Source organism: Protopterus annectens, chromosome 14.part0, assembly GCF_019279795.1.
Source record: "Protopterus annectens isolate FY-2018-M chromosome 14.part0, PAN1.0, whole genome shotgun sequence".
In the NCBI taxonomy this organism is placed as follows: domain Eukaryota; kingdom Metazoa; phylum Chordata; order Ceratodontiformes; family Protopteridae; genus Protopterus; species Protopterus annectens.
In genome coordinates, this window is record NC_056748.1 from 1,080,962,210 (window position 1) to 1,080,974,401 (window position 12,192).

A 12,192-nucleotide genomic window follows, 5' to 3' on the forward strand; every position below is an offset into this window, starting at 1 on the left:
AGCTGAGAAGCTTCTGGTGATCAGTCTACTAACCCTAAACTGCTGTTATAGTATCCATAGTGTTAAGATGCTGGCACAATATTAATCAGGAAATTCCCTACTGAGAATGACAGTATAAAACATGTCATCTGCCAGTCCTAAATAACTAGAAAACAAAATATCTCAAAAGAAAGAACAACTATAAAAATGTCAGGCTTACAACCTGGTAAAACCCACAGAGACAGGTGTCTCCTGTGGAAGACTGAGTCCCACTACCAAGAATGAAAAAATAAACTGAGAAATAGCTAGTAATTCTGCCAGCTTCAGTAAAATTCACTTACTGGCTATTAAGTACACTGCCTGGATGTCAGCAAAGTAGTAGATTAGAGAACCCAAAAAATTCAACAAGAAAAGGTGAAGAAAAAACACTGACTGGGAATAATCCTACAACTGTTTGGAAAAAAACAGTTCAAGCTTCAGCTATGCTGCAAGAGATGTCTTCCGTTAACTTAAAAGGAAAAAAAATCAAATGTACTTAAAGGCGATTAAAATAAATGAAACACTGAAGTGTATCAACTCAAATACCAAAAGGCTGGAAAAAATAAAAGAAACTTTAACTAGCTATTCAGGTGAACTAAATTTAAAAAAAATCACAGAATGAAATGAAGAAAAAACTGTCTGAGTAAGAGACTTCTCAAAAGGAGCAGTTAAAAAAAAACGGTAGCGTTAGAAGTGAGAGTGCACAGAAATATGCAACTGGACAGCAGGGCTTGTCAACTGAAAGGGCATATTGAGTGCAAGTTCCAAACATGGCCATTAGAAAGCAGCCAATACCTGTATTAGTAAAGATGCAATGTACCAGCTGAAAGAGATGATACTGACAAAACTGTGACAGAAGGGAAAGTACAAAAATTGGAGACAGCAGAGCATTTATGAAAAATGATTATTGACTGTACACCAAGCAGAAGAGAAGTAAATGTATCCTAGCAATCAGGGAATGTGGAGAGGCAGATGGGAGGTTCAAGCTGCTGTATACAGTTTTCTTCAAAATATTTTTCCTGGCTGCTCAAAGACATTTTTTGATGGAAAGCAGGATAAGGAGGAAATACAAATAGGAAGATGGTGTCACTGTGTGTCAGTGGCCTTTCCAACCCCCAAGGTCCATTTTGTGTTTTTATGTTAAATTTGTGTGAGCTGTCAATCTGTGATCCAATGGTGGTTCGTTCTTGACCTGGTCGAGTGTGTGCTGGACTGCAGCGGTGATGTTCATTGTCTTTGTTAAGTTTTTGCTTGCTGGGGAACTCTGGACAGATAGTGGACGCTTTTGCCTACAGTGACCTCAGTGGTGAGTTTGAACTGAAGATGGAAGTTGGAAGTCAGATTTTTGTCTGCCATATTTATTTGTAAGGAACAGATTGAATTTGTTGGGTCAGAGGGAATCAGACTGGATTTGGGACACTGTTGGTGATGTTGGAGATGGAACCGGTGATGGTAATATGGTAGAAAGTACGTTGGACTGGTTGTGGCTGTTCTGGCCTTCAGGTAGCGGTGGTTGCAATGAATGGAGGCAGCAAGGCCTGACTTTGTATGCCAGCTGTTTTTCAATTGGTTTTTGGTTTGTGGTATTGGAGGGACCAGACCGGACTTGAGATGTTGCTGGAGTCGGAAAGGGAGATGGTGGCAGAGTGGTTGGAGGGGATTGCTGCAGTTCATGGAATCATGCATGGTTAAGGAAGCTTTTATGCAGTCTGCGCCGCTGTTAGCTTGGTCACTGTTGTTGCATGTGTGTATTTGTTTCTGTTGTACATGAGCTTGGAGAAACACAATTTTGTTCAGCTGTGAATTTTTGTGTATGGTCTGAATGACAATAAAGTCACTTTTTACTCTTTTTGACTTTGACTTTATCCAGACACACTGCGTCTCATTCTTCTGATAATAAAACTCATAGAGACTTTGCCAGTGAAACCTTTTCCAGCATTTCAAAAGAAAATACTCAAGAGGTAGAAAGCAAGCACAGGAGTTGACTAGAAGAATAAGCAGTACCTTGGACTTAAACCAGGGTCTGGTGTTGGGAGATGGCGATGACCAGAAAGACCAGCAACACTGATATTAGCGAATAAATGTGAGATTATAAAGCATCGATAACATTTGTGAAATATGGCTTTGCAAGAAGTGCCTGAGAAATATTTGACTTTTCCTGAATGTTCTTAATAGTATTTATATAAAATATGCCATGATATAAACTGCATGTTACATAGTAAAGCAGTTGTGTGTGGTATGCAGTCAGGGGTGTTTTAAATGTGGTGGTTTGGGTGAGTTTTTTCAGTGACTGTTGTATGTGATAAATACATTAAAGTAAACGTACTTTTTAGTGCAAGAAATATAGGTTTTATAATGCAGAAAAAGAATAGCTGGACAAAATCATGTTTAAGTTAACATGTTGTAATTGTGGGCTGGTGGGGTGGTGTGTAACAGTGCACTGATTATATTGTATGTAAAGTTGAGATGTCTTCTCTTATTTTTGTAAAAGTGAATGTCTGGACTGATGCCAAGTGCATTCAAAGTAATAAATATTGTAACGGAGATAAAAGTAGCAGTGGGATCTTTAGAGAAGCTTAGGAGCAAATTACATAAAAAATGGAAATTGTGACAATACATGCAGTATAATGTTTTGGAGGAATTGTGAAGTTTATAGGAAGGCAGTAATTCAGCAATTTATGCAATGTTGGACTGATGGTTATAAAAAAAACACTATATGCAATGTATAATTTATATAACTAGAAATTTGTTAATATGTTTTTTTATATTAATGTATGTTTGTGTATATCATAAGTGTAAATTTAACAAAAGTGTTAAAAAAAAGAAAAGGTAGACCAAAATAAGTGTTTAGACTAAGTTTAGACGCACAGTATTGCATAATAGCAGGACAGTGATAATATGAGCTTTCATTAACAATGTAAAGTTACCAAGTAGACATACTAGTACAGGATAAAATAGGTTTAGATAAAAAGGGTAAATAAGCAAAATGGGAAAGATAATGAATAAAGCTAAAAGAGCTAGGGGAAATCATACGCTGGTGAGATGCTTTGTAAGGCATGTGGATCCAATAGAATTAAAGCTTACAAAGACAATGCCAGTATCCAGAGAGAAGTAAATGGACTGAAACTGTGTCACTCAGGTAAAAGGATGTAGCTGTCCTGTAGAACATGAATGATCTGCTTATAGGACTGTTTCAGAACTCTTGCTACAAGTGAAGATATTTAAGTTCAGCATGAATAGAAATTTAAGAAGTGTAACAGCAAGTAGAGGTTTTCCATTCAATGGGCAAAATTCCATCAGAAAGAGATTACATTTGACTAAGCAGATGGCACAAAGAGTTGGCTGTTTTTTGAGAATGAGAAGGATCTGAATGGTATTTTTGTGGGAAGTTTATAAAGAGTTACCAGACCTGCTCCTTCTGGAACTGTTTGTAGTGGTTTGTTTGATCCGAGTATGTTTTCTAGACCATCTTGGATTGAAAGGGGCCTATCTGCACTTTTCTGAGATAATTGTGTTGATTGGGACCTGACTAGTAAAGGGAGGCCGGTTCAGGGCTTGGAATAAGCATCCTCATTGGTCCTTTTGAATTTTGGAGTTTTTTCAAGTTTTAGCTTCTGGTATTTAGGCTCTGCATCTTAGCAGGGTTCTCCTTTTTGCGTGTCAGGCAGCACCATGCACTGCTGCACAGTTTTGTGCCAAAACCAGACAGTTAAATTCAACAAATTTTCTCTTAAAACTCTAGCAAAAATATCGATTCACTGAGCTCCTCCATAATAGTTTCTGAAAAAGACACCCCTAGTGACAACAGTCGTCAGCCTAGCATTATGCACAGTTGGACTACCCTTGTTTCTTCTTCTTCCAACCTTGTTGACATAGGTCTCTTGAGGCAGTGTAGCAATTGCCTCATGTACACAGACAATCCTATACTAATAACCCAATCTCTAAGCTCAAATCTGATCTGCACGTAAATTTGCACATACATCATTGTATTAAGAAAACCCACCAAAGCTCAGCGTACTATATAGAAACAAGGGGTTCCGCACCTATAGAATCTCGCTTGCTCCTGCTTACTTGCTCCCCAACCTCTTCTATGGCCCACAAATTCTAACCTACAGTTTTCACTTCTCTCCACATTAGAAACCACCTACAACAAAGTAACCAGATTCACTGCTAACCTGCCTTCTAAATCTCATCACTGCCAGACTCTGAGGACACTTAACTGGATTGAGCTCCCTAACCAACTCTTATTTATTAAATTTCTCGTTATTCACTCTATCCTGAACAAACCTTCCTCCTGCCCTAGCATCTCTATGCTAATTTCCTTCTATACCCCCCCTCGATCCCTTAGAAGCTATGACCAATGCCTATTACAGATTTATAAACCTAAAAAATTAGTTGGACAGAATCTTTATAGCTATTCTCCTGCCTCCCAAAGGAACAAGTACCCCATGCCCCTCAGACCTATTACCAATGTTCATGAATTCAGGAAAACACTCAAACAACATCTAAACAATGCCTGGTTATGTCTCTGTGACCATCTCACCTAAACTCTTTCCCTCTTCCATCTCTACTTTCTTGCTACTCACTTTCCCTTCCTCCCCCCTAACTGTCTCCCTCTATTCAAATTTTTTCTTCTCTTCAAATAATCCCAACATGTCATTTATTGTTTCCTTAAACATTATTTTATCATGTTAATTGTTTTCTTGTATTGTAATGTTAGCTACTTAATGTACATTACTTTTTTATGTTAATTTTATTCTATTGATGCAATATGGAGCTTTTCTCCCCGGGCCTCTACTGAAAAAGGGCTTTTGCCCAGTCGGACTATTCTGCTAAACAAATGTCAAATACATAAATAAATCTTGCACAGAGTGCGAGAGATGTGTTTACACCAAGAATCTAGAATCCATGTTCTCTCTCACTAAAACAGTAACACAGAGAAGGTTGTCAACTCGCCAACCACTACATAATCACAAAGTACCACTACTCAAACACACAGTACACATCAAACACGTAAATCCACATACGTGGAGGCTCTCTCAAAAACTTACCGAAACACCAGAGACCTCCAAAACAGAAGTCTGCTACAGCTAACACAGTCTCCACAGCACCCATGACACATACCAACACCAGTGTCTCACCAACCAAGCCAGTAAGGCATAACACTCAAAAACCAAGTTTTCTTGTCACTGGAGACTCAGTAGTGAGACACATGGATGCCTCACTCACCAGGTTGGAGAAGGAGAAAGTCATGGTCAGCTGTCTGTCCAGTGCCAGAATTCATCAAAATGCACATGCACTAAGGTCTCTCAGCAACAAGTACCATTATGACTTGGTCATAGTTCATGTTAGTGTGAATGACCCAAGATGTACCTTGCTGGACTGTATGAAGAGAGACATGGTCGAGTTCTCCGAGTATGTGTCACAGGCAGGTATGCCCCTAGCCTTGAGCAGCATACTACCCTCACTTAGAATGATGTCACAGTAAAAACATAAATGACTGATTTCAATAACTGGCTTAGTTTTTGGTGTCATTCTGGGTCTATATTAGATGCACGACTGCTTAAATGCTCGAATCTCTAAAGGTCGACCTTTAGAGATCGAACAGTTAAGCGGTCGACTTTTTGCAAAAATTAAAAAAAAATGCACAAGGCAAAATAAAAAACTAAAGGGTTTAAGCAGGGGGGCAAGCCCCCCTGCACCACCCACACCCCCCTACTTTAATATACCAACTCCAAGATCGCGCTACAGTGTAGGGAATGGGAAATTTCCCATTTCCGCACTGTAGTTTACTGAAGTGCGATCTCTGAGTTGGTATATTTAAGTATAGTGGGGGGGGTGGGGGGTTTGCCCCTCTGCTTAAACCCTTTCTTCATACTTTTTTTTTTAATTTACTTTTCTCCAATTTCGAATGCTTAAGTGTTCGATCTGTAAAGGTCGACCTTTACAGATTTGAACATTTAAGCGTTCGTTCTAGTAATATAAACCCGTCATTCTAAGGGGATATAGTTCCTGTCTGCCTGGAAATCCAGGGTCAATAAACCTCGCTGCTTTGCCAGAGACAGTCTGCACCTGGTGCCCCTAGGTTTTAGGCTGCTGACAAAGGATCTTGCCTCCCCCCACTGTGCCTTTTTTAGGCAAGGTCTCAAAAACAACATTACCAATGTGAAATTAATCAATCAGAACAAAATAAGGGTTGTGCTGCTAAATGCTAGGAGCTAAAGCCAATAACTGCACTCTCTGGAAGCACTTCTATCACTAGAAGATGCAGGTCTCTGTGCAGTCACAGAAACCTGTTTAAGGCATCAGAGACTACTCCGGCCCTGCAAGGTTGCAATGCCTTCCACACCTTTAGATCACAAAATGATTGTGTGAAAACCAAAGGAGGCAGTGTTTCAATCCATACGAAAGATAAATTCAACTCCCGTCTAGTTAGACTGGACAACTCCATGGAGTTACTCCGGGTCCAGGTTACAGTGGGTAAGACCCCCCACTGAAGTCCTAGCCAGTAATAGAGCCCCGTCAATGGGTCACAACACCCACAAAGCATACTTAACTAAACTGAAGACAATCCAAATTTTACCAAACACACTGGTTATGGGGGATTTCAATTATCCCAACATCAACTGGCAAACCTACTCTAGCCCAAACTCGCTGGCACAAACGTTCCTTGACTATGTGAATTAAAATGGCCTGGAGCAAATTGTCCTTACCATGACAAGAGGAACAAACATTCTATATCTGGTCCTCACCAACATGTCAAACAGGTGCACTGCTGCAACTGTTGTGCCCTCATTAGTTAAAACTGACCATAAATTAATCACCTTTGAACTGACACTAACACCAGAGCTCACAAAGGGTGAAATCCGACTAAAAAACTTCACCAATGCAAACTATACCCCCTAGGTGAAGGTATAAATGCATTCTAAGCCCCACCCCAAGCTGAAAGCAGTATCTACACTGAAGCTTACACTAATGCTCTGTAAAATCACTTGCATAAGTGTATAAACTTGACTGTACCTGATAAAATCAAAGCCGGAGCCCCAAGTAAAATCAAGCTGCCATGGTGGACTTCCTGCATCAACAAGCTCTGCAATAAACGCAAAAAGTTGCTGTCCAAGAAAACAAAGACAAGGACCCAATAATGGAAAAGCCCCCTCCTCAGCCTTAACAGGCAATTAAGACAACTTGTCAAATCCTCCAAGAGCTCCTTTGAATGAAACCTTGCAAGTGCTGCCAAGGATAACCATAAAGCCTTTAATGGCTACGTTCATAACCTAAAGGCTAGGATCGAAGCATGTGCAGAACTGGTGGTGAATGGTATCACACACGCACACCCCACAGACATAGTGAACCTGCTAGTGGACAGGTTTGGTGAAAATTTCACTTCCTTATCCCATCCTAACTTACAACAAACCCTCCCACAAACTTCCCTCCCACCTTACATATCTGAAGAACAGGTCCTCAAAGCTCTGTCCAAGGCAAAGAACATGGCCTTTACAGGCCCAGATGACATCCCAGGCTATTTTCTAAACAGGCTAAAACCTGAACTAGCATAAACACTAAGTACCCTTTTCAATAATAGTCTAACCACAGGCTTTGTTCCTGCAGAATGGAGAACAGCTACAGTTATTCCCCTCCACAAATGTGGCCTAGCAACAAACCCAGGGAATTACAGAACCATAAGCCTGACCAGCCTCATCTGTAAGGCCATGGAACGTATTATAATGGACCTCATAAATAAAAACATAGGTGACCTCCAAACCATGGATCCTACCCAATTTGGCTTTGCGAAGGGCAGATCCTGCCTGTTAAATCTGGTGGATTTCTTTGAAAGTGTGACCAGAGCCACTGATGAGGGCAAATCTGTGCACACAGCATACCTCGACTTGGCAAAGGCTTTCAACACAATTCCACATTCAGGCATTAACAATAAACTTAGCAAACTGAATGTAAACCACTTCGTTGTAAGATGTGATGCCGTCTGGCTCACAAACCGGACATACACTTATCAAAGTGGGTAACTCCACAACAACCAGCAGACCTGTTAAGAGTTGTGGCTGACCACGTTTGCAGATGACTGCAAACTAGGTGCAATCATTGACTCCCTAAATGATGTCAGTATACTCCAGGAGGGTCTCACACAGACCGATGGCTGGTGTATTAGTCACGGTCTCAAACTGAATGTAAAGAAATTCATCATCATTCCCTTTGGCACATTGCCCCTTCACACTATCAAATCAACAACAATACCCTAAGTATCCATGAAGTGGTACGGGACCAGGAATCCCAGGTTGACTGCAACCTTAACTTCGACCACCATGTGTCTACCATTGTAAGGAAAGATTTCCATGTAGATCACTTGATTAGTAAGGGCATCGTCTCGAGAGCAAAAGAAGTTATAAACCCCATTTACTCTGTACTTATTTGGTCCATAACTGAGTATAATGCCACATTCGGTATGTACCATACTAAGCACTTGCAGCAATTAAAGAGACCTCAGCGGTTTCTAACAAAGATCAAGGGCCTCCAGCACGTGCCTTACACAGACCAATTAAAGCCCCTGTCACTATACTCCATATAGTACAGACTTCCTAGGGGAGACTTCTGCCTGGCCTACAGAGCAATCCAACACGCAAACCTAATGAACTTCTTGCATATACATAAATCAAATTGGTCTAGGGCTACCTGTTCCAGGGACTTAAATGTGGCCTGCGACTTAAACAGGGCATGCGGGAGGGACAGAGTTATCTCCTAGCACCTGCCATGTCTTTGGAACAGGTACCGGTTCATGTGAAACAGAGCATCTCTATGACACTTTTCAAGAGGAACCTGGGCGAGTGGATGGGGCATCGTACATTTTTACCAGGGATAGTGTCCACAAGCCTCCTGGACATGGGCAGTCATCACTAAATGCAATCTTGGATACTGACTAGTACTTCTACAGTATTACATTGGGTTGAAATGGCTAGGCTTAAAATGACCTCTGGGTCAATAGCCAAGTAATCTGATCCTATGTTCATATGGATCAGAATTTAAATGTTTGACTGATAAAGTCCTTGAATGGTGAGTAAACCTGGATGTTGTGGTGAGAAGAAAGGCAGGATTTTGGTATTAAAATGTTCAGAAATGTCACTGTCTGATAAGGGCTTATAATCTGTAGTGCAGACATCTGGAAAGTACAGTTCCTTAAGTCCTACTTCGCTGTAACAGTAAATGTCTGAATTCCTCACTGCTGCAGTGGCATTTTGGGTTATCTGACAAGGTAACCCAGTATTGGCCAGCGTTCAAAAGCTCAGACTCCCCAGCCTCTCTCTCCCTGTGACAGCTGACTGGTTGAACATATCCTGAGAGGAATGCCTTTAGCTGTCACAGGAAGTGAGGATACAAGCTTTTTTGTTTCCACAAAGGAGAAGAAAATACCTGAATCCAGAATCATCTAGCAAGAGTAACTTGTAGCCAGTCACAATAGCATATAACAACCAAATCCAGCACCAAAAAGGTTAAGCCCACCTTAACTCTGCACAGTTTGGGGGATGGTGGGTGGATGCTGCCACAGAGGCAGTGAGGAATTTGAACATCTACTGTTACAGGTAAGTAGGACTTGGGCACCCTTACTATTTTCATTATTCCTACTGGCACAGTGGCATTTTGGGTAGGTTCTCAAAGTTTACCCCACCTGGGGGGTGGAAGGATAAGGATCCAGGAGCCCCTGGAGAAGGTTCTAGTAAAGTTTGCTTTGGACCTTGAAAAGGAATCCAGTTTGTAGTGCTTTGTGAAGGTATGAACACAGGACCAGGTTACTGCCTCTAGAATGCTTCTAGTGTACACACCTTTCCAATATGCCATCGACGAGGATACGATCCTAGTCGACTGAGCCTCCTCTAGAATGCTTCTAGTGTACACCCCTTTCCAATATGCCATCGACGAGGATACGGTCCTAGTCGACTGAGCCTCCTCTAGAATGCTTCTAGTGTACACCCCTTTCCAATATGCCATCGACGAGGATATGGTCCTAGTCAACTGAGAAAACAATAGCAGAGGACAACCATCAGGCAATAGTTTGCTTAGGAACAGGCTGACCTTTGCTAGTTTCTGTTTAGGATAGAAAAAGCCATTCAGCATTCCTAAGGAGCTTTGTTCTGTCAAGGCAGTACCTTGCATACAGACAGGCAGCTTAAGTATGTTGCACCTTTTTTTCCCTTGTTTTTTGGATTAGGATGGATCACTGGGAGATTGACGGCATAATTCAAGGTAAATTCAGAGACAACTTTAGGCATGAATGATGGAACAGTGTATAATACAATCCTGTCATTACAAAAAATAAGAGAGAGTTGGCCCACTGTAAGAGCCTGCAGCTCAGGGACTTGCCTTGCAAATGACAGATCAATGAGAAAGAGTCTTCCAAGTAATGAACTGTAAATTAGCCTGAAAAGTGGGTTTAAAAGGAGGGAAGGTCAATTTTTTAAGAACAAAACAAAGCCAGGGGAGGGGAGAAATTTGCTTTTGAGGAGGTCTCACATGCAACACTCTTTTCAAATCAGTTTTAACCACAAAAAGAGATGAATAGGAACATATAACAAACCATCTCCAAGTAGCACTCACAAATTAAAAAGAAGGGGGGGTGAAACCCTTTTGGAACCTCTTTTATTGGCTAGGCACCATCAAGAAAATATCTTCCACTTGTAAAAGTTATACGTTCTAGTTGCAGGTTTTCTTTGCCTGGACCAAAAGGGAATTACCACAAAGATCTTTGGTAATTCTTTCTGAATCTTAAGAAATAAATTGGGAATCTTTGCAAAGGGTGGAAATGCATACAGGAACATTCCTAAGCATGGGAGTGACAGCACGTCTGTTTTCCAAGCTTGGTTGCAAGGATGTCTTGAGCATAATTTTTTCAGTTGTCTGTTTTGAAAGATGAACAGATCTACTTGAGGTGCTGCCCATATCTGGATCAAGTTCTAGAAGAGCTCAACATGGAGTTTCCACTCATGAGGGCCTGCCCAAGATATGCTTAGTCTGTATGCCACTGTGTTCTGCTCTGACAGACTACAATGCCTGAAGAGTCTCAGAATGCCATACAGCCAGCTCCAAGGCAACTATTGCCAACTATAAAAGGTATGGCTTTGTATCGCCCACTTGCTCAGGTACCACATCACGGTAGTGTTGGCTGTGACCACTAGATGAGGACCTGCAATCCATAAGTGGTACAGAACTTTTAAGTCATGAATCACTGCCACCATCTCTTTTATGTTTATGTGCTTTGACGGATCTGGTACATTTTGTCGAAAGCACATTTCACCGAATTTCCACCAAGATCAAATCGCCAAAAGCACAAATCGCCAAAAACTCATTTTGCCGAATTTAATTTCAGCAAATATGGTAGTGGCAGTGTAGATGCCCTTTTCTCCACTGTAGTGCGATCCTGGAGTTAGAATATATAGCTGGGGTGTGGGGGTAGTAGCCCCCCACCTAGTTGGATTAAAAAGTACTTTCTTACCCTCTAACAGAAACTGCATCGTATAAATCAAGGTAGGTGGGGGGGGGGGCTACACGCCCCACACATCCCCCAACTATATATTCTAACTCCAGGATCGCACTACAGTGGGGAAAAGGCCATATACATTGCCACTACCATTTCTGGTGAAATGAAATTTGGTGAAATTAGTTTTCGGAGATTTGGTCTTGCTGAAATAAGTTTCAACGAAATGTGCTTTCGGCGAAATGAACCAGACCCGCTTTGACATGTCCTGAGGACCCCACAAGCATTGCATTTGAACTGTAATGGAGACCGTTCCCCAGGGAAAATCTGACAAGTCTATCTGAACAGTGGTTTAAAGAGAGAAAAATGAGTGCTGGATTCAGAGATGGTTGATCCCTCCACCACTGCAGTTCCTGTTTCATAAATCCCAGTACTGGTACCTCAAAGTCCAAGGGATGAAGGTGCTAGGTCCAATAATTCTTCAAGTACCATTGAATTTTTCTCATGTGTAGTCTGGCTAGTGTTATCATGTGGATCATTGATGCCAAGAGGCCTAGAATTTTGATGAAAACTCTTGATGAAGTCACATCTGGAAGAAAGAGATCAAAGAAAATGCCCCATAGGTCAGAACTTTGTCTGCTGGCAGGAAGGCCATCCTTTTTACTGTGTCTAGCTAACACCCCAAGAACACA

General features: G+C 41.3%; 1 protein-coding gene across 1 annotated transcript in view; it reads right to left on the reverse strand.

Moving 5' to 3' along the window:
* Nucleotides 1-12,192, reverse strand: part of CFAP46 (cilia and flagella associated protein 46) — a 3,596,153-nt gene that overhangs the window by 1,587,125 nt on the left and 1,996,836 nt on the right. The gene's annotated exons all lie outside the window — the stretch shown is intronic.